The 23,662-nt window shown below is 33.8% G+C and overlaps 1 protein-coding gene and 1 non-coding gene across 15 annotated transcripts in view; one reads left to right on the top strand and one right to left on the bottom strand.

Annotated features, from left to right (window-relative positions):
• Nucleotides 1–23,662, top strand: part of NAALADL2 (N-acetylated alpha-linked acidic dipeptidase like 2) — a 1,370,084-nt gene that overhangs the window by 947,816 nt on the left and 398,606 nt on the right. The window lies entirely within an intron of this gene.
• Nucleotides 22,269–22,374, bottom strand: LOC112132823 (U6 spliceosomal RNA). The gene has a single exon (XR_002914544.3). It is a non-coding gene; the product is annotated as a U6 spliceosomal RNA (small nuclear RNA).

The following is a 23,662-nucleotide window of genomic DNA, read 5'->3' on the forward strand; positions in this document are numbered from 1 at the left end:
AGCAGTGTTACCCAACACAGTTTTGTGGAAAATTTGTGGTGTCTTTAAAAAAAAAAAAAAACAAAAAACAAAAACAAGATTCTATAGCTGAATGGAAACTAGATATTCTTTCTTTATCTCACAATCAGTAAAACGTCAGAATAATAAAGATCTGAGAATTCATTCAATAAATTAACCATATTAGTTTTGTTTAATCTAAAGCATTTTAAACTTATTTGACCTCTCCTTCTCCAACCATGAAATATTTTTTAACATTTTTGCAGTATACTACTGTTTTCCAGAAGAGAATATTAAAAGTGGCCGTCAGCTGAACACAGTGACTCACGCCTGTAATCCCAGCACTTTGGGAGGCCAAGGCAGGCGAATCACTTGAGGTCAGGGCTTAGAGAGCAGCCTACCCAACATGGCAAAATGCTGTCTCTACTAAAAATACAAAAATTAGCCAGGTGTGGTGGTGCACCTGTAATCCCAGCTACTTGGGAGGCTGAGGCAGGAGAATTGCTTGAACCTGGGAGATGGAGGCTGCAGTGAGCCTAGATCATGCCACTGCACTCCAGCCTGGGCAACAGAGCAAGACTCCATCTCAAAAAAACAAAAACAAAACAAAAGTGGCTGTCCTAAAAAATATGTAAATTGGAAATGTGACGACATGTAGGTCAAAGTAGCTTGCTGAATGGAATTTGGAGAAGCATGGATTATAGATTTAAAGGAGCCCCACAGGTTGTTATTTAATATAATTTCCAAACTTAAGAGAAGATTCCTGAAAAATAAATGTAATAATTCAAATATGCCTTTTTTTTACTGTATGAGAGACAGCTAATTATGAGCACCTTAAAGTTTAACAAAATGCATTTAATGGATTATGTATGAATATTGGTTTCACTTTCTGGAGATGAAAGACATTATCATTATGCTGTGATAAATGCTGAAACAACTGTGGATTTTTATTGGTTAGTGCTATAATTAATTTTAATAGGATATTTATGAGTTTCAACTACCTCTAGATTACTTTAAAACTAAGCACTGAGAACACCATCCACATGTTTTGTTATTTTACAGGTGATATAAGTTTAATTGGGCAGATAATCCAAGTAGATTTTTATTTTGCCTCCAGGATATTACTTTCACTTTAATGGTTTGAATGCTTCTTATCACTATTTTTGAGTAGAATTAATTGAATTTAAAATGGTTTTTTAATACTGTATGATGGAATAAATTTAGTAAAAGTGTTGGCATATAACGTATTGGGCAAAAATATTGTTGAATTTGATAAACCCCAATGAGTATAAATTCAAAAAGATGAAGTTTTAACTTCCTTTTAGTATTTGATTTTAAATATAGCCACTTTTACATTTTCTTTTGTTTGTTTGTTTGTTTGGTAGAGATGAGATATCACTGTCTTGCCCAGGCTGGTCTCAAACTCCTAGGCTCGAGTGATCCTCCTGCTTCCACCTCTGAAAGTCTTGGGAATTACAAGCATGAGCCACCATGCCCAGCCTAGCCTATTTTATGGATTGGCAATTGACTCTACAATTTTATTTTCACATTCATTCATCTATTAAACAATTCCTTACAGCATATACAAAAGTCACCTCAAGATCGACTAAAGACTTAAATATAAAACCTAAAACTATAAAAACCCTGGAAGATAACCTAGGAAATACCATTATGGAAATAAGACTAGACAAAGATTTCATGATGAATATGCCAAAAGCAATTGCAACAAAAACAAAAATGGACAAATGGGGCCTAATTAAACTAACACAGCAAAAGAAACTATCAACAAAGTAAAAGACAACCTAGAGAATAGAAGAAAATGTTGGCAAACTATACATCTGACAAACGTCTCATATCCAGAATGTATAAGGAAATTAAACAAATTTACAAGCAGAAAACAACTCCATTAAAAAGTTGGCGAAGGACATGAAGAGATACTTTTGAAAAGAAGACGTACAAGTGACCAACAAGCATATGAAAAAGTGTTCAACATCACTAACCAAAATGCAAATAAAAACCGCAATGAGATGCCATTCTCACACCAGTCAGAATGGCTATTATTAAAAAGTCAAAAAATAACAGATGCTGGTGAGATAGCAAAGAAAAGGGAACACTTATACACTGCTGGTGGGAATGTAAGTTAGTTCAGCCACTGTGGAAAGCAGTTTGGCGAGTTTTGAAACCCTTTAAAACAGAGATCTTACTATGTGTTGCACTGGAATGTATTCAATCCCGTAACACAGAGGTCTTGTTTTGTATATTGCTGTGTCCCAATTGCCATGCACATAGTAGCCACTCGAACTATCTGTTGAATAAAGGCATGATTCTAAAGACTGGAGAATCAGCAACAAAACACCACGTAGTCCCCATTCTGAATTGCTTAGAGATTAATAGGCTTTTGTAGCACAATGTAGAACATATACAATGAAGGTGAGCATAGGAATTGTAAGACTGATGCAGGACAGGGAAGCCTCAAATGGGACGGTTCTTGGTTTTGCCCAGGAAAGATTTCAAAGGTGAGCTGGTGGTGTTAAACAGCAACTTTTATTGAAGTGGCAGTGTACAGCAGCAGCAGAGGTATTGTCGTTGCTGAGCAGTGCTACCCCATAGGCATGTGCCTAGAATAGCAGCTAAGAGGCAGTTCTGCACTCATATTTATACTCACTTTTAATTGCATGCAAATTAAGAGGCAGCTTATGCAGGAGTTTCTAGATGAGGGTGGTAACTTCTGGGTCATCAGGTCATTGCTATAGAAAGGGGCAGTAACTTTGGGCTGTTTCCATGGCAATGGTAAAATGACATGGCACAGTTTTGGGCATGTCTTACGGAAAGTTGCTTCTGCCCTGGACCTGTTTTAGCTAGTCCCCACTTTGGTCCATTGTCTGGGTCTTGCCTCCAGAGTCAAGTCCCACCTACTATGTTTGGATCACTTAGGAAGAACCTAACCCACATTTTAGAAAGGGACCAGGGATGGCTTCCTTGCAAGAGGCAAACTTTGGCTTATGCCTAAAGGATGAGTAGGTTTTTTGTTGAAAGGAAGGATTTAACTTTTTTCAAAGAAGAGGGAATAACATGTACAAAAACCCAAATGGTGAGAGTAGTAAATATTTGGGTTGTTTCCAATTTGGAGTATTTACAAATAAAGCTGTTATAATATGCATGTACAAGACTTAGTGTGGACATGTTTCTACATTTTTCCTGGGGAATTCCTATGGTGGAATTTCTGGGTTTGGTATACATATGTTTAATTTTATAATAAACTCCCAGCTTTTCAATATAGCTGTCCAATTTTACATTCTGACCAGCCTGTTATACATCACATATCATTTCCCAAACTAGATATTATCATCATTTTTTCTTTTGGCTTTTCTAAAGAATTCATAGTAGTATCTCATTGTGTTAATAGATTGCATTTGCTTAATAATAAGCATACGTTCATGAAATTATTAACCTTTCAAATATTTTTGGAAGATATCTTTTCTAATCTCTGGCCTAATTTTTAAAATTGGATAGTTTATATTTTTATTATTGAGTTATAAAGTTCATTCTATATTCTAAATACAAGACTTTTGTTTGAACATTGTCTCCCATTTTGTGGCATACATTTTGTTTTCATAAAGATGATTTTTAAATTTTAAATATTGATTTTTCTAATTTGTCCATTTTTTTCTTTTGTAGTTTATACTTTTCAGGTCTTAACCTAAGAAATTATTTTGTCTATCTAAAGTTGCAAACATTTTCTTATGTATTTTCTTTGAGAAATTTTATAGTTTTAGCTTTTACATTTAAGTCTATGATCCATTTCAAGTCAGTTTTTTGCAATGGTATTCAATTTTAATAAATAATTGTAATATTGATCTAAACATTCCTTCTCTTTTTCATATTTCATATGAATATTCATATTTCACATGAATGTAGGAGAAAACTTAAGTAGTGTAACCAAGGTCACATCTAGTATTACATAGAGTCAGAACTGGAAACAAATGTAGCTTACTTCAAAATATTTTGTACTAACATAAACCCTAATTTACAAAAGGGAAACTGAACTAATGACAGAAGTTATAGATGATAATTTAAATAGGTAAACCAAATAATTGTTAACCAACATCCAACTTAAATATAAAAATGACCTCCAAATTGGAAAATTTTGAATTCTCTATAGGGTAATCTAAATTTTTAGGTAGGAATTTTTTTTCAGGGTTTCAACTATCAAGATTTTACACTCAAGGTATATTGTCAATTGCTCCTAGTTAATCATTATTTGGAAATTTGGGTCTAGCAGACAGAAATAAAATTTCTAATTTGCTAATTTTAAAACATCATCATGGAAACACATTGCATTTTTAAAATCTCATTTTTAATTCATTTATTTATTGAGTAATTAATCAAATACCTAGTATTCTCTGTAAAAGTTTAATAAACATACAGAGATAAATATCACTTTATTGAAATTAAATTATTAATAAAATATTACATTTTATACAATATTTGACAATTCAAAGATAAAGTAATATTTTTATATTTTTTATTTATTTATATTTTGAGACGGAGTCTCACTCTGTCGCCCAGGCTAGAGTGCAGTGGCGTGATCTTGGCTCACTGCAAGCTCCACCTCCCGGGTTCATGCCATTCTCCTGCCTCAGCCTCCTGAGTAGCTGGGACTACAGACGGCTGCCACCACGCCCAGCTAATTTTTTGTATTTTAGTTTAGTAGAGACAGGGTTTCACCATATTAGCCAGGATGGTCTCGATCTCCTGACCTCCTGATCCACCCGCCTCGGCCTCCTATTTTTAATCAGCATCCAAGAAAAATTTTATGAGTGTAATACAGAAAATATGTTGAAGTCCATTCATATTTGAGAAGTATAGTGAATTTATTTTTATTAATTCAATAAGATTAATTGTGTGTTTTGTATTTGTGAAATGTAAGCATTTTATTCTTACAAGGTTAAGCAGCCTTAACATCTTAACTTCTTAACATCTTAATTTCTGTGGTCTGGGGTATACCTTTTCCCTTGATTTTAACATCTTTTCTCTTTCTTTGCTAATCATAGCTTTCAAGATTCTATTTTATGTAAATCATTTTTCAGTGATTACTCGCTCCTTTGTATTTTTGAGACACTTACTGACTAATAATTATTTTGTGTTTACATCTTACCATATATAAAGAAAAATCAGAGCATATTTGCAGGTGCTTATGCTGATGTTGTCCTTGTTCCTTGGCAGATACTTTCCAGTGACACCTGTCCATCACTGAAGGCTTACTCTGTCAGTAAAAGACAGAAAAAAGTTAACTCTTGTATTAGTCTGTTATTGCCTTGCTATAAGTAATACCTGAGACTGGGTAATTTATAAAGAAAAGGGGTTTAATTGGCTAACGGTTCTGCAGGCTATACAGCATGATGCTGGCATTGGCTTAGCTTCTGGGGAGACCTCAGGAAACTTTCAATCATGGCAGAAGGTGAAGGGGAAGCAGGCACATCTTACATGGCCAGAGTAGGAGCCAGAGGTGGGGAGAGGGGCTACACACTTTTAAACAATCAGATCTCGTGAGAATTCCATCATGAGAACAGCACTGGGGGATGGTGCTAAACCATTCATGAGAAACCGCCCTCAGGAGCCAATCACTTCGCACCAGGCCCCACCTCCAACACTAGGGATGCAATTCAACATGAGATTTCAGGGGGAACACAGATCCAAACTATATCAGCTATTGTAGAGTTAATTTTTTAAACACCTTTATTCACATATCATAAAATTCACCATTTAAAAATGTACAATTGTGATTTAGTATATTCCCATAGTTGTTCAACTATCATCACTATCTAACTTTAGAACATTTTCTTTTTTCTTCTTTTTTTTTAGAGACAGAGTTCCACTCTGTTGTCCAGGCATGATCTCAGCTCACTGCAACCTCTGCCTCCCAGGTTCAAGTGATTCTCATGACTCAGCCTCCCGAGTACTTAGGATTACAGGCACGCACCACCATGCCCAGCTAATTTTTTTGTATTTTTAGTAGAGGCAGGGTTTTGCCGCGTTGGCCAGGCTACTCTCGAACTCCTGGCCTCAAGTGATCTGCCTGCCTTAGCCTCCCAAAGTGCTGGGATTACAGGTGTGAGCCACCATGCCCAGTCTAATTTTAGAACATTTTCTTCACCCCAATAGGAAACCCTATACTTTTAAGAGTCACTCTTTATTCTTCCTTCACCCTAGTCCCTGGCGACCACTGATCTACTTTTTCATTGTATAGATTTATTTATTATGGGCATTTCATACAAGTTGCATAATACAATAGGCCATCTTTTGTGACTGTCTTCTTTTACTTAGCGTAATGTTTTCAATGTTCATTAATGTAGTAGCGTGCATTGGGACTTCATTCTTTTTATGGCCAATAATTTTTATGGCCAAATAATTTTCCATTATGTGAATATCCCATATTTGATTTATCCCTTCCTTAATTAACAGCATTTTGGTTTTTTCCACTTTTGGCTCTTATGACTAATGCTGATATGAACATTTATTTACATGTTTTTCTGTGGATATATGTTTTTGATTTTCTTGTTTGTATAACTAAGCATGGAATTGTTGGATCATATGGTAACAATTTTACATTTAAACTTTTGAAGAACTTTCAAAATGTTTTTCAAAGTGGCTGCCCAATTATATATTGCCACCAGCAATATATGAAGATTCCGACTTCTCCACTTGCTTGACATTTACTTGTTATTATCTGTCCTTTGTATTATAGCCCTCTAGGGAGAGATAATTTAAGAAGTTATGGTTAATTTTATACATATTCTCTTTACCTGGGGGGAACTCTAAGAAGATATACTTTTTTAAAAAAATAAGAGGAATGTACATTTGACAATAGCCTTTCAATATTTGTAGCTATCCAAAGATTTACACACTTGAGTTAAGGAATCACTAATACAAGTAAATCATCTTAGAATTAAAAATTGTACTTTTATTAATTTATTCAAAAGATCTCATTTAAGTTAATATTTCATATGTTTGGATCATTTTTTTTCTTTTTAAATTTTTAATTATGGATACATAATCACTATATATTTACAGGGTATATGTGATATTTTGATACAAGCATACAATGTGTAATGATCACATAAGGGTAACTGGCATATCATTACCTCAAGCATTTATCATTCCTTTGTGTTAGGAGCCTTTCAGTTACAGTCTCTTAGTTGTTTTGAAATACGTGTTGTTGTTGTTGTTAACTATAGTCATCCCTATTGTGCTACCAAAGATTAGATCTTATTCCTTTTATTATATTTGATTAAGTAACAAATAATAATTTTATGTAACTATGGGGCACAATATGATGTTTTGATATATGTATACATTATGGAATGATTAAATCAAGCTAATTAATATATCTCTCACTTCACATCCATATCATTTTTTTGTGATGAGAACATTCAAAACCTACTCCTTAAGCAATTTTGAAATATGCAATGCATTATTATTAACTATAGTTACCATGTGGTGCAATAGATCACTGATACTTATTCCTAGCTTCTAAATAAAACTTTGAATTCTTTAACCAGCATATCCCCTAGAGATATACAAATCTGTTTTGTTTTGTTTTGTTTTTTCCCCATCTTTTTAATCTGTTTCTTGCCAATTTGATTCAAGGGCCCAGCTGGTAAACCTAGGAGAGTATAAGGGAAAAAAATGTTCTTCCTCTCCTACACTACAAATAAACCAGAGAAGTTCTTTTACTTAAGGTATTATGAAGGTGGTTGTAGCATTTGTTGAGAATTATCAAACACTTACTCTTTAATGAACAGAGAGAAATATAGTTTACTATGTGTTTATATGCAGCAAATTAGAAAAGATACGCAGTGGGCTCTACTATTTTCTAGTTCTTTCTCAGTAATCAACTGGTAATAATTTTTACCACTGTGACTAAGACAATAATTCTGATTCTGTCAGATTTTTACCGTGTGTTCATATAATTCTTGTTCCACGCAACCCTGTTTTCATTAGAATGCTTGCTTCTTGCCTCAAGGCTTTTACAATAAATTAGATGTTCTTATCGTTTGCCTATTTATTTTGGTAATAGCTGAGTAATGTTGAATCTCTCTTTTCTCCCCTGCCTTATTGCTCTATTTCTATATTTATCCTCTCTCTGAGAACTTGTCTCTAGTGAAGAAATTTTCTCTTTGGGTTTACCAGCTGCATAATTCTTTTTAGTATAATGGTAAATATTCCTATTGTCTGCATTATCTTATTGACTATAATGATAATTTCTTGTTTTGAATCTGAGTTGGCAAAAGGCTTTTGCTGGTATCCTAAACTCTCCTAGATTTCACAGATGACAAAGATTTTGTATTCATTTGAGGACTTTTCTTGGAATGTTATATTGGAAAATTTGAACAGTGCACACAATTTGGAAAGATGCTTTATCATTATATCCTCAGAATTGTCTTGATAAATAATACTTTTGGTTCTTTGATTGATTTAACTTTATCATTATAAATTAGGTTTTAGTTTCTTTGACTCCTTGGATAACAAGAAAAAGTAGTCATATACTTTAGGCTTATATTTTGTGTAAAAATAAACTTTTAAATGCATGCACCTCCTTTCAAATAAGAATTATCCATACACCCATTGCTAAATTATAATTTCTCTTAAATTTGTTTGTACAATAATATTTCATTACCAATTTTATTTCCAGAAATTATTATCAATTTATTTATTACCAATTTTATTTATTTATTACCAATTTTTGTTTTATTTATTTATTTTCATTTTATTTTACTTAATTTATTTTATTATTTATTTATTTATTACCAATTTTATTTCCAGAAATCATTTCATTGTTATTACCAATTTTATCTCCAGAAATTAAGAATAAGTATGAAAGTAGAGAATGCAGTGTTTTTTTCACCATGTAGAAAAAAGTAAAATAATGAGCTACTACTTTTGGGCCTTATTTAGGTCATGTTGAACAGACTTTGGCCAAGGACAGAGTCTTATGTCAACTGGGACCTCCCACCAACTCAACATCTATACATAATTAAGACACTTTAAGTGTAGTTATTATTTAATGACCATTTAGCATTCTGATTAACCTGAACATTCAAGCTTCAGGCACTTATTTCATCATCTAACTCATACATAAATAGACCACATTTGTATAAATGAAGGCCCAATGCATCAATTTCCATTCAAAGCATAAGGACAAGAAAATTATATACAGAAAAAAGATACAACCTATTTTCATGAATGTCTCCAATTTACCCCAATTTTCTTGGTAAATTTGATTCTTGTCTAATCTACCCTGAAATTTAAAGGAAGTCTTCAATAATAGATTCCATTGCGAAATTGTTATTTTTGTCTTACCTTACTTTTAGTTTGTCTCGTTTGCAATAATATGTAATCGTATACATATTTATGTGCTGTCGGCAAGTGAAAGATGGCTTCCCTCTACCCTTCTAGGTTCTTTGGCTAGATTACCAATTAAATTGAAAGAAAAAAGGTAGACTAATGGGTACAATTATACACCTACAAGAAATAAGACTTGGTGTTCAATAGATTAGTAAAGTGAATATAGTTAACATTAATCAATTGTACATATCAAAATAGCTACAAGAGAATAATTCAAGTATCTCTGGCATAAAGAAAAGATAAATATTTCAGGTGATGGGTCTCCCAGTTACCTTGATTTGAGTATATGAATGTATCAAATTATCACATCTACCTCAAAAATATGTACATCTAATATGTATCAATGACAAGAGAAGTGAATACCCCAAAACCCAGTGACATCTAGAAGCTTCTATATGCCCAAGGAAGAGGGGAGGGGAGATTTAGGCAACTTAGGGGAGAATAAAAGATTTTTTGAAAAGACCAATGGCCCCTCAGATAAATAGGTGATAGCCTGTGATGAAGTCTGTGTGAGTATTGTATGACTTCCCATCTCCTCTCCTGTTATAAAGTTACTCTTTCTTGGTTGATGGGATTATCTGGAAAGAGATTCTTGACAACTGAGGCTAAAACTCTAGACAGTCTCTTAATATCATCAAATATTTCTTTGCTTGACTGTTGGTTTGATAGAATCATACAAACAAGGTAGGTTTACACATTGAATTTTGTTGATAGATCATCTTTTTTTTTATTCTATAGGCCCCCCCTCCCACTTTGTCCTCCTCTGAGATTCATTTTCAAAGAAGCTGTTCACTTGTTTTGTAGAGTTTTTCACAGTACAGTTGTTGCTGCGTCCATCCTAATGGTATTATTTAAAATCTTTACCTGACCTCTGTGTCCTCTATAAAATAATTCTTAAATCCAGAGTCCTGATCTGTTTAGATTCAAATTTTTGACAAGAATATTTCATAGGTGTAATTGTGTATTTCTGTCAAGAGGCATGTATCGTCTTTTTTTTCCCTCTCCCTCTCTATTTATCTTATTAGAGTTGATTTTGGGAATTGTCTGGATTCATTACAGTAGTCCACCCTTATCCCCAGTATTGCTTTCTGCAGTTTCAGAACAGATCAACGGCAGTCCAAAAAATATTAAATAAAAAATTCTGGAAATAAACTTCATGAATTTTAAATTGCCCACCATTCTGGTTAGAGTAATGAAATGTGTTGTCTGTGCCTTCCAGCTCTGTCCTGCCTGAGTTATGAATCATTCCTTTGTCTAGCACGTCTTATGCTACTTGTATGTTAGTCACTCGGTAGCCATCTTGTTATCAGATCAACTGTTGTGGTATCCCAGTGCTCGTGTTCAGGTCACCCTTACTTTGCTTAGTAATAGTCCCAAAGTGCAAGATAAATGATGCTGACAATTTGGATATGCCAAAGAGAAGCCATAAAGTGCTTCCTTAAAGTGAAGAGGTGAAAGTTCTCCAATTAATAAAGAAAGAAAAAAACTTATGCTAAAGTTGTTAAGATCTATGGAAGCAATGAGTGTTATATCTGTCAAACTGTGAAGTGGGAAAAATTTTTTTTACTACTTTTGGTTTGTACTTCAAACTGCAAAAGTTACAGCCACAATATGAGATAAGCATTAAAAGTGGGAAAGACATTAGATTTATGGTTGGAAGACATGACAAGAAATGTGTTAAAATTGACTGCAGTAGTCTTCAATACTATCTGCGGTTTCAGGCATCCACTAGGGACCTTGGAATGCATTCGCTATGGATAAAGAGAGATGACTGTATTTCATAAGAGTATTACAAAATTAAAGTGTTTTATTTTTATCATTCCTTCTTCATGTATTAGGTAGAATACTTCTATAGACAGAAAATTCTCCGGTGGTACAATTTTTATAGGATAGTCAGGTTAAATGCTTGATTACTTCTCTTGTATCCATTTTCAGATTGATACATTACTTCTCTAGCAATCTCCAAAGGCACCCAGTGGATTTATGTTTAGTATCATTATAAATTTAGGAACTGTTTTACTTTTGAATATGTAAAAAATCATTCAAATTTAGTGATCCTAAGGTGATTCAAAATATTAAACCAAAACTATGTGTACAGTTGAAAAGTAATGTAAAAGAATAAAACAAAATACTAGAGAAAGATTTGTTGAATATACTAAAAGAGTGATTTGTGTTTAAAAACAGAATTTCCTCAGTTTTTGGAATGCTAATAGTACTAACAAATTGATAGTAAATAAAATTGAACAATAAAATTCCACTAATACATTTCTTTCCTAAAATCTACGATGTGTTGTCTATTTATCATATGCAGGATGTATTCCAAACACTACAACTAATCATAAAGAATATTCTCAACTCTATGAAGAAAGTATTATTATTACCATTTTACATTTGAAGATAACTAATCTTCTTAGAAAGCTGATTGACAGTTAATATTATAGCTATTCCCTGTTTAACCTTCCTAAATTCCTTAGAGAATTTATGAATGGCTCCAGGAGATCCACCATTCTCCATAACTACCTATGTGCATGTACATTTTTCTAGAGAGACTTTCCGTAGCTTTAACCAAATTTTGAAAGGAAACTGTGATCTCCTATCCTCCCAGAAAGTCAAGAATCAGTGCAATATATGAGTTGATTAGTAAATGTATGATGAAGACATTGAGAATTCAGAAGAGTCTGGTCATTTTTTATTTGCACAAACATTATGAAGATCTATCTGATAGTAGAGGCACTAGCTAGCCACCTTACTTTAGATGTATACGTTTTTCAATATACATGATTTTCTATCTAAAAACTTATATAGAGTCTCAAATATATCTCCTGTCTTAGTTTACATGTTTTCTGGTGCCATGTAAAACTTGGTGTAGACATTGCTAGACATTATGTATGCTAGCTTTAAAATTTCAGTAAGTATACATTTCTCAATGCCATAAAATACAAAAATCGAAGTTGAATGAAATTATATAGGAAACGCCTACAGATATTTCAGAGGAAAAAGATTGCTAATGAAAACACAATCATCTAAATAAAATATAAAGATTGTAAATAACCACCACCCGTTTTAATGTACGCACTTGACAGGAGTACCGCGAAGGAAGTTCAGGCTGATTTCTCCCCCATCCCCAACAGTGAATTCCTTTTTAAACACAGACTGCCAGTCCTTTTTTCATGTACCTCTTCTATATTATTAATATAAATTTTGGTTTCAGCAATATTATTGATGCAATCTCAACTATTTTTTAGTGGATTGGTCATTTTTTATAACTCCGTGTCCTTCATCCTAGACTCCACCTCTAACTGTCAGAACCAAATCATAATATCAGTTACTCATTATTAATAGAATCTCAAAAATACATTCATCAACTTATCTGAAGTTTTAATACTGTATTCTAAATACTGTATTTTAAGCACAAATTGTTCTTTTATAGAAAAAAATTATTATGCCCTGATGAGTATTCTATTTTGTTTCTATTTAATGGTACTTTTTATCATTCTGTTCATTAAGATAATCATCCTGGAACCATAAACACACACAATAAAATGCTTCAGGGGACAGATTACCAATATTTCTAATTAAAGATATTGTTGACCATAAGCTAATTAGAGTAAGCAACATTTTAAGCATGGTACAGAAATTATAAAATTATAAATTACTAAAATTAAAGACAGTGTATAGTTGGAATTTTATAAGGCTACATAAAGCATTTTTACATTGAAGTAAAAATAATATAGGGTTGGATTTTTTCCAATGAAATTTTATTATTTTTAAATTCGCTAATTACTGGCAATGACGCCACCTGGCAGAATTTATATTTAGATCCAAGAAGGAATAAACACTGTACTCTACTTTCATCCACATTCTATTTGTTTATTTATTTATTGTTCTGGCTTTATAAGTTAAGTGGTAAATTGAAATATTATCTTATTAATATAAGCACAGTTCAAACCTTCACTTAAATAATTCAAGTGGAGATTTTTTCTTCCTGCTTGAATTAATCTACTGTGTTTTATGATGGAGAGGTCATTGTTAATGCCCACAGTGAGGAGAAACATTAGTAAATGAATGATTTATCCTGTCTTTGCATTTGTGTAAACAAGATAACTGTGAATAAATCTTTCCTATTTTACCTTGAAAATGCAATTCTAGAATGTATTAAGCCTTAAACGGTAAACTGAAAGGACTGAGACAAGTAAAGTCAACCCTCTGGAAAAGCAGAGGCTAGAAGAGGGGCAATCCTGGCTCCAGAAGTCAGGTCAAAGAGGAGGCTTTGCTTGTCAGGGTCATACTCTGTGACTTCACACAGTGGCTCCAGGGGAGAGAACAATGTTTCTTACAAACACTAGAAGAATGTTTGTCTGAAGCTCAAGAAGTCAAGGACTAATTGAATTCTAAAGCAGAATGAAACCGTTAAGATTCCATGGTAAACTTGGTACTATATGCAAAAAGCAGAACAGAAGTGGTTACATTAATTCTCAAGTAATTCTCAAGTTAGCAGGGAATAAGGAATAAGATTTATTGGCACCAGAATTATTTATGCCAATATATACACATGGAAAAAAATAGAACGTTTAATTCAAGATTTAAAAGTGTTCAGGTAATGCTGAAAAAAATTATACTGTACCTTCCACTCCCCCCCCTCCCTCGCAAGGGGACAACTCTAAAACAAAAAATAGGGCTCAAATTCCGTGATCATTTTACTGTTTTATATTTGGCACATTAGATATAAAGATTTCTTCAAAATTACTTCTGGCCATTCTATAGGAAATCAGTCCACTGACAAAGAAGTGGTAGTAGATATTCAATATAACCAGCAAGCCAAATGTTTAATTTTTTAAAGCAAGGAAATTGGTAAATTCAGGAAACTATTCTGGTGAAACTACTATGTACATAATTCACAAAGAAATGAAAACACTAGGATGTGGCCAGATGCTTGAAGCTTATATACCATCTTTAGGCTAAACAAAGGGAAAATGGTTTTGAGCTTTGGGATGAGGGAAGCAAGTTGTAAGAAGTGAAGGAGAGGAAATGTGTGGTAAATAAGTGTTTTGTTGTTGTTGTTGTTGTTGTTATGCAGCTATCAGTTGGGTGGTAAGAGTGGTCTCCAAGAGTAGCTTTTTTTCTGGTAAAAAGACATTTTTATAAATAGAAACTCCCTTTATACATGTAAACTTCTTTTGCAAAAGAGGAAATGTGTACTCTAGTTCAGGCGGTTAGCGGGCGCTGAAGAGCCTTTTCTGTATTACTGGTCCTCAATTGCCTTTAGTCAAAATAATCTGTATGCCAAACAGACATATTTTGAAGTGGTATATTGTGGTACACTTCAATCTGCACCTGTACTAAGTAGCACCTTTGTCAGCAAAATTCTACTGTTCTGAGTAGGCAACACCAGATAAATGTTACTCTTCCCACAATTATGTCCCAATGAGGCCTGTTTCTGTCAGGCTGTGTTTTGATTTATATGAACCTTTTTTGGAGCATCTGCTGCATGAGACTTATGGTGTGTAGTAGTGTCATAAGGATGATTAGAGTATGTTCAGTAATTCTCCTCGCCAATGTAGACAAACCTAAAAGAATACAGTGGTGTGCTCTCAGGTTATCTGTTTGGCGTGTCGAGATTCCCTCATTGAGAAATGTTTTATCTTCTCTATCACCACATACCTCATGTTGGGATTATTTAGCTATATCTTTTCTTCTGTACTAGAAGGCCACTAATGTACTTGCCACCCTTGACTGTGGGCTGGACTGGAGATTCCTTTCTAATTAGAATACATGAAAATTATGGGATGTCACTTTCAATATTAGATTACAAAGAGACTATAGCTTCCTTCTGTGGGCCCTCCCTAGACCTCTCTCTGTCTCACTCTGAGAGAAGCCAGCTGCCATATTGTGAACTTCCCTTTGGAGAAGCTCATGTAGCAAGGAACTGAGAGAGGCCTCAAGCCAAACAGCCAGTGGGGAAGTAAGGCCCTCGGTCTGATAGTTTGTGAGAAACTGAACATTGACAGCAAACCGTGAGTGAGCTTGGAAGTGAATACTCTGAGTTAAGCCTTCAGAGGAGACCTCAGCTGAAGTAGAGGTTAAATTATTGAATTCTTGACCTAAAGAAACTGTAAAATAATAAGTATTTATTATTAAGCTGCTGAGTTTGCAAATGAGGGTGGAGACTTGTTATATGGCAATAGATAACTAATGCACATACTAAGGCAGGATCTTTTTCTGAATCATTTCTTTATTCCCCAAATAACTGCATAATCCCATGCTTTACTATGGATTACCTGGATTATACTAGATGCTCAATGAATATTTTTCAGATTACACTTTGAATAATATCAAAATCTATTAAATGCTAACAATGTGTCAAGCATTATTCTAAGTGTTTCACATATATTTATACTTGTAATCATCGCAAGCTCCCTATGAGGTAGGTTCAGTCATTCTCTCCATTTTATGAATGAAGAAATTGAAGTTTGGAGATATTAAGAAATGTTCTCAAGATCACAGTTTCTAAGAAACAGGGTCCTATATTTGAATCCAAATAGTCTGGCTCCAAATTACATGCTTTCAGCCTTCATGCTTTTCTGCTTCTCTATGAATTTATGAATACTTGCTCAATGAAAGAATGAATCACCCAATCATTTATAACACTGAAACTTACATAGATAGCTTAAGTTGTGTCTTTTATTGTTCCTGGATATGTAATGAACACTACTTAGAAACGTTAAAGCTGTGGTCTACAAATTATTTTTGTAAAAACACTATTTGTTTACAAATATTTGACTACACATGAAGAATCAGAAATAGGTAATTTTAAAATAAAGAAAAATCTGTCTAAATTCAGAAGACAAATCTTACATTCTAGTGAAATAAGAATTCTGGAAATATGAAATCATAGCTCTTCCTCCCTTTCTTCCTTTCTCTCCCCAATGAACACCTATACCTTTCCAATAAAATACCTACTTTTAGATGTAATTCTTGAAAGCATGAAAATAAAATTTATTTCCGTCATGATTTTCTCAATTCTACTTGTCTAACATTGATTTTTTCTATTTGTAATGCAGCACAACCCGGTATGATTTCCCATTGTTTCCTTCCTAAAACCGTGCACCTGCACCATCGATTATGCCAGGAAGAGCTAGCACAGCTTTGGAATGAAAACCAATAACATGCTTTGAAAATAGAGACAAGACAGCTTAGAAGATTGATTCTGAATTATGGAGCTGCTTCCTGATCTGCAACCACCCAAATTCTTACAGCTTGACAGCTAGTTAGTGAGCACAGGACAAACCACAGGCTTGCCTCATGACCTAAATGAGGGCAATTTGCACAGTTTGTGGTGTAGTTATCACAGAAAATACTACAAATCAAAATCTTTCGAACTAAAGTACTGGAATAGTTCTGTTTCCAAGTTTTTTCATCTTTAAAATGGGAATAAAGACATTTAAAATTGTAGAGTTGTTTCAGGAATGAAGTCAAATCACATATTTGGAAGCTTTATTAATATAATAGTTAATATACAAATGCAAAGTATTACCCTAATTATTATGATTATCTTTGAAATCATATTATTTTTAATTTTACTACTATGCAAATTTCTTTTTATAATTTTTTAAATTATAATTTTCAATTTATGAAGAATTACAAGAATAGTGCAAAAATGCATATCCTTTACTTAGATTTATCAATCGTTAACATGTGGTGAATCTATTTTATTAAATCATTTTGTGCTCACCCTATGCACTCTCTCAGGCATACTTTCTCTCTGAATTATTTGAGAGTAAATTATCTCAATAACCTGAGGATAAATTAGAAACATCAGTTTTTTATCCTAAATACTTCAGAGTGTATTTGCTAAGAGAAAAGCCATTGTTTACATAAACACAGTTAAATAATCAAAATCAGAAAACTTAATATTGACATAATGCTCTTGTCCAACACACTATCCATACCCAAATTTTAAAAATTGTCCTAAAAATGTCTTTGGTAGCTATGTCTTCAACCCAATCATTCACCCTTTTTGGAGACGAATTTAAGCCTTTTAAAAATGCTTTTAATCTTTCATGATCTTGACAGCTTTTTAAGTACACAAGCTAATTTTTTCTGTAGAATTTCCCTCCTTTCTCTCATATACACTGTGCCTTAATTTATATATTTACAGAGAAATGCATTAGGGTAGAATTTGTAAGGCATTTTTGAAGAAGTCCAAGAAGCAGATAGCCAATATGCTCTTTGCTACTCCTGAGGAAAAAGAAAAGAAAAGTGGTGCATATTCCTTTGGATTTCCAACAAATAAATTTTACTTTGGTTATCATTGAAAGCTGTTAATATTTTTTACAAAAGCAAAAACAGACCAAATGAAATCAATGATGGTTGAGAAGATGAAAAGAAGTCGGTTAATGTGCACAAATATACAGTTAGAAAGAAGGAGTAAGTTTTAATGCTTGGTAGCAGAGTTGGGGGACTGTAGTTAACAACAATGTATTGTGTATTTTAAAATAATTTAAAGGGAGGACTTCTACTTTAGGTGATCATATTCTGGAGGTGATGGATAACTTAAATATCCTGATCATGATAATTTTGCATTTTATTCCTGTAACAAAGTATCACATATGCCTCATAAATATGTACAAATATCATTTGTCAATTTAGAAAACGCTGCCGAATTTTTAAAAAAGGATATATATCACCTTGAGATTCATTGTGTTTTACACAACATATTGAGAAACAGAAACTAGATTTAGACACAAATCTGTAAACTGATAGTTGTGTTTCTATGTTTTTGATAACATCCAGACATAGATTGTACTACAGTAGTCTCCCCTTATCTGCAGGGGATATGCTCCAAGACCCCAAGTGGATGCCTGAAACCAGATATTACTGAACCCCATTACAGTCAATCAGAACATGTTTCTATTCATGCCAATGCCTTTTCCATATTTACTAAGCACTAATCATATACTATGACAGTAACTTTCCAAGTCTGAGGTGCAACAGCAAAACTAGCACAATTTTTTTTCCCTTCTCACGATTTGACAGACAATTCATTCTTACCTCCGATTTTAGCAATCTCAGCATGTGATTTTTTTTCTTTATTAAGTTGAGAACTTTCACCTTTTTATTTAAGAAAAACACTGCTTCTCTTTGGCATATCACGATTGCCAACATCACTACTTTCGTGCTTTGGACCTATTACTAAGTAAAATAAGGATGACTTGAACACAAGTGTTGGGATACCAAGACAGTTGACCTGATGACCGAGATGGCTACTAAGTGACTAATGGGCAGGTCCATAATGCATACAGCATTATATGTATAATGCTGGACAGGGAGATCATTCACATCCCAGGCAGGATGGTGGGGGACAGTGCAAGATTTCATTACACTACTCATTACACTACTCAGAAGAGTGTACAATTAAAAACTTATGAATTGTTTATTTTTTGAAATTTTCATGTAATATTTTCAGATTGCAGTTGATCATGGGTAACTGAATCTGAGGAAAACTAAACTATGGATAAGGGGAGTCCACTGTTATTCATCTTTTCTATCATGCCTTGAAGATTTATTCATTCCCCAAAAATGTCATACTGTTGAGAAGGGCAGCCAGTTTCTCAGTAGCTATCCTTTAACAAATTGAAATAGACTAATGGAATGGCAAGGTGATGTGCTAAGTATGAATTCCTTTAGGAATTCCAAGATCCCAACAACAGCACTGAATCTATAGGAAACTGACCCATCATTGTGAGTTAAAATTTCAAGATGACCACATGCCTGGAATGTTAATTCAGCAAAGATCAAGGCGGAACTTCATTTGCCATTTTCATGTAATCTTGTTACAGTATTAATTGCTGATTTCTGTATAATCTTTGCATACTCATGGTAATAATGATAGCTATCCATCTCTGAAAAAGGCCACTGTTTTCAAATATAACTTGCTACAATAATAACAGCTGCCAGTCTCATGAGAAACTTTGCTGTATTATTTTACATTTTATGAGCAATGAAATGGCAGTATGAACCAATCCTTGACCTCTGACTTCAAGAAATATATGAACTGCTTCTCTTCTAGTTCCTTTGTTACTTTGCATATTACCAAGCATTGGAACAAAGCAAGCATGGTTTTAATTTTCACCTGCCAAAACTGCTAAAATCAATCTTGCTGTATTCAATAAACAACTCACTGTGCATAGATGGGTAAATTTTATTAGTTGATGAATAGCAATGGAATCCTGCCGTTAAATCATAAAATAAAACCCATATATGTGACAAATATCTTTCAGTCCATGACCGTCTTCCTAGGTAATCATATATAGTATGAAAGATGAATTTTCTTACGACCTTATGCGTATAGGACAAAATACAATGATGTTGTAAGTCATGAGCTTCACACAAAGTAGTTAATTCTGAGTAAAGTGTTAGAAAATACTCCCAAGACTAGGAGGCCATCTTTCAGTACTGATTTGATCTATTAGTTAATCAAGGGCACTATCTCTCGTGGGTCATATATTCAGTCAACAAACTTTTATCAGATCCTATACCGTACAAGATGTGATTCAAGGCTCTCGAAAGATAAAGATGGATTAAGACATATTACTACCTTTAGGGGACTAATGGCTTAATTAGGGAAGAAGCCATATGAACAAATCATCAGCACAGAGTGATAAATGCAAATTATTATGAATGTGCTCTCTGAGAAGTAGAACGTAACCCTTATTTGGGAAGAAATAATATGAAGTTTCATTTTCTTTATAACTTTCTCCTCCTCCCCACTTTAGGTTAGAAACCCTTTCTCTATACTTTCATGTGAATATGTGTATGTTTCTACCATGGTGTTTACCATATGATATTAAGGTTTGAGCTCTTGCTAACTGGATGACTGTGACAAGACAGACCTGTAAGTTTCTTCTTTTTTAAATGAGGACAATTCATTCATTCATTCATTCTTGATCAAAAAAACTTCTCTGCTACACATTTTTAAGTGTAATATATTTTTAATATTGCTTTACTCATAGGGCTAATATGGGGATTAAATGAGGTAAATCAGATAAAGCATTTAGCCCAGTATCTAGCACATGGTAAATTCTTAATAAATGCTGGCAACATATTTATTATTATGTTACATGATTTTGGTTAATACTATATCTCTAGTGGTTTTTATCTTTTAACAGCATGTGCTAAATATGTGTTTAAAGTATTTGTATTTTTTTTCTCCATATCATGAAAATCTTGAAAGTTTGAGGAGACTCAGATAAAGCTCAGGTAGATTAAGAGGTTTATTTATTTTCTGAGTTCAATAGTACACATATTTAACAATTTAACTTGTGACCAACTTTCTTTTCCACCAGAGCCTAGCCCACTACCTGATACACAGTAAGAAATATTTGTCATATTTGTCATATTGATTTAACTTGACTTTATGAATTTCAGCCAGTTGTGACCTTAGTTGGAAGGTCAGCATCTTCAGCATAGGAACAATTAAGCCATTCATTGAACAATTTCTGTTTCTCCTGATAAATGCTTCTCCCTCTGTCACCTGCAAGAATAGCTTCTTCTGAGAAGGAAGAAAAACCATGAAAGTTGGTGCTTTCAAAAAACTGGATGAATGGAGTTCACCTTTTTACCCTCCAATAGGGAGTTAGGGCAGACTTTCATTTTGGAAGTTAACATTTTGAGCTATATGTAATCCAAAAAAGAACACCTGAGCTAATATTTTATAGTAAATTCTTTTATTTTAAAGATATTGGTTTAATTTATTCACTTTCTATGTACTAAATTTTACATCATAATGCCATTTGTAGGACTTTAATTTAGCAAGCATTTCAGAGTTTGATTTCTTTAATTCAATCGCTTTCTATGTACAAAATTTTACCTCATAATGCCATTTGTAGAACTTTAATTTAGCAAGCATTTCAGAGTCTGATTTCTTAGTCTTAATGGATTCATATAACATAGGTATTGCAATCTTGCTACAAAATGCCAAGATTTTTAATATGATCAATATTTGATAAGTAATGTTCAATACATTTGTTATTGGGAGGTACATCACTAATCTTTTATTAACTTCTTTTCTTCTGGATAATACATCCACAGTGTGAATTTCCACTGGGACCTACAGTTATTAGATCAGGTAGATTGAAGCACATATAACCAAATGGATTTTTTTTTCCCTTGCATTAAGTCCCAAAGCAACTGTCGTCATGCACTAGAGAAGCCAGAAATCTAGGTCTTCGTTTATACTTACTGACATGGTTTGGCTCTGTCCCCAACCAAATCTCATGTTGAATTGTAGTTCCCATAATCCCACGTGTTATGGGAGGGACATGGTGGGAGGTAATTCAGTCATGGAGATGGTTATGTCCATGCTGTTCTCGTGACTGAGTAAGTTCTCACAAGATCTGATGGTTTTATAAGGAGCTTCCCCCACCACCTTCACTCTGTGCTTCTCCTTGCTGCTGCCATGTGAAGAAGGACATGTTTGTTTCCCCTTCTGCCATTATTGTAAGTTTCCTGAGGCCTCCCCAACCCTGCAGAACTGTGAGTCGATTAAACCTCTTTTGTTTATAAATTACCCAGTCTTGGATATGTCTTTTTTAGCAGTGTAAGGACAGACTAATACACCTGCTTACTGATTTTGAGACCTATTTTACATTTAAAAATATATATTATAGTGTCTTGATACTTAATGGCATTTTCATATTAGGGAGTCATTAATAGTGTGATTGCCACTCCGTGGAAACAACAATAACAACAACATCACTCATCTGTCTATATTGCCCACTTGAGAATTTAGTTTCAACATCCTGTTAATGAGATGCTTTTATTGCCACAATTTTTTTAGTTGTTATTATTCTATACATTTTTTTAAAAATATGAAATTCTTCACAAATGTGCATATCATCCTTGCACAGAGGCCAGCTAATCTTCTCCGTATCATTCCAATTATAGTACATGTGCTACCAAAGAGAGCAATTCCCACCATTTCTAAACAGTTCTAAATTTTTTTTTTGAGATACGCAAGGGAGTGAAGTGGGGCACAGGTATAACAGAGGGATTTGCCCACAATCCATAGCCAAACATAGAGGGCACAATAAGGTCACAGTTTCATGGGGTGAATGTTTATTTCTGAGCCCACTGAATTCCCCTAGGGACAGGAAGGCTGAGCAGCAGTGACATCCAGTTATAATTCTTTTACCTTGTTGAAAGCAGGTTCAGTGAGCTGGGCAAGTCCCTTCTTATTTTCTAACAACAACATTAAAACATGAAGCAAGTGTGATTTCTGGATAGGAAGATTCTCCTGAGAATTCTGTGGGTACACCATGTTTCATTTGTTGTAATATATGCACTTCAAGTTTCTGGGTCAAATGCACACGCATCTTCATGTGGCTTATGTAAGTATCTTGGAAAACAGTTTACAACTTGCTGTTTACAGTTTCACAGCCCTTGAGAGAAGTGATGCATTAATTTTCTGGTGAAGATTAGGGGCCTTTTTGCTTTATAGGGGAATTGGGCTAAGAGTTTCCCTAAACACCCAGGTTGTGATCCCTGTCATGTTATTAAGAACACAGTAAAGCCAGTTTATCATTTTAGTCTTATCTCTTCATTTACAAAATTGAAGTGTTGAATTGGATATTCTTTAAGGTATTGTGCCCCCAAAACAAACAAACGAAAAAAAAAAAACTAATGAACAAACAAAACTATTATTTTTCTTGTTAAATATTTCAGTGAGAAAGTTTTTGTTCAATTGGAGTGAAGGGAAGTGTGTAACCCACCATGCTTGTTTAGCAGTGACATTGACAAAGCCAAGGATGATTGATTTGTGCATGCAAGTTAGATTTCCTGGTGAAAGAACAAGAGAAAGACACTAATTAATTAGAGACACAGAAGGAAATAAAAGGACAGCCCCAGACTTGACCCTCAGTAGGATTTGAAGCTGACATCCAGGAAACTTTCATTCTTAATTATTGATGCTTCTGCTACTTTTTTTTTTTCTCCATCCTTTGCAAGCAGGTATTGCCCCTGTCCTTTAAAATCTTCTAATTCCCCTTCTCTGCTAATCTGTATCCACGTGACGAAAGCACTGTATGCTTCTCATTGTATTGTTTTCAAACTCTATTATGCGCTTTAGGGCTAGGTTACTCTTGGAGAGACCACAAAAAACAATTATAAGGAAGTTTTTGCAGAAATTTTTCTTAGGATATCTTTTCAGAAAAGGAACCGCTGAGTTGAACTACTGCATATGACACTTAAACATATTGAT

Source organism: Pongo abelii, chromosome 2 (genome assembly GCF_028885655.2).
Source record: "Pongo abelii isolate AG06213 chromosome 2, NHGRI_mPonAbe1-v2.0_pri, whole genome shotgun sequence".
Classification (NCBI taxonomy): domain Eukaryota; kingdom Metazoa; phylum Chordata; class Mammalia; order Primates; family Hominidae; genus Pongo; species Pongo abelii.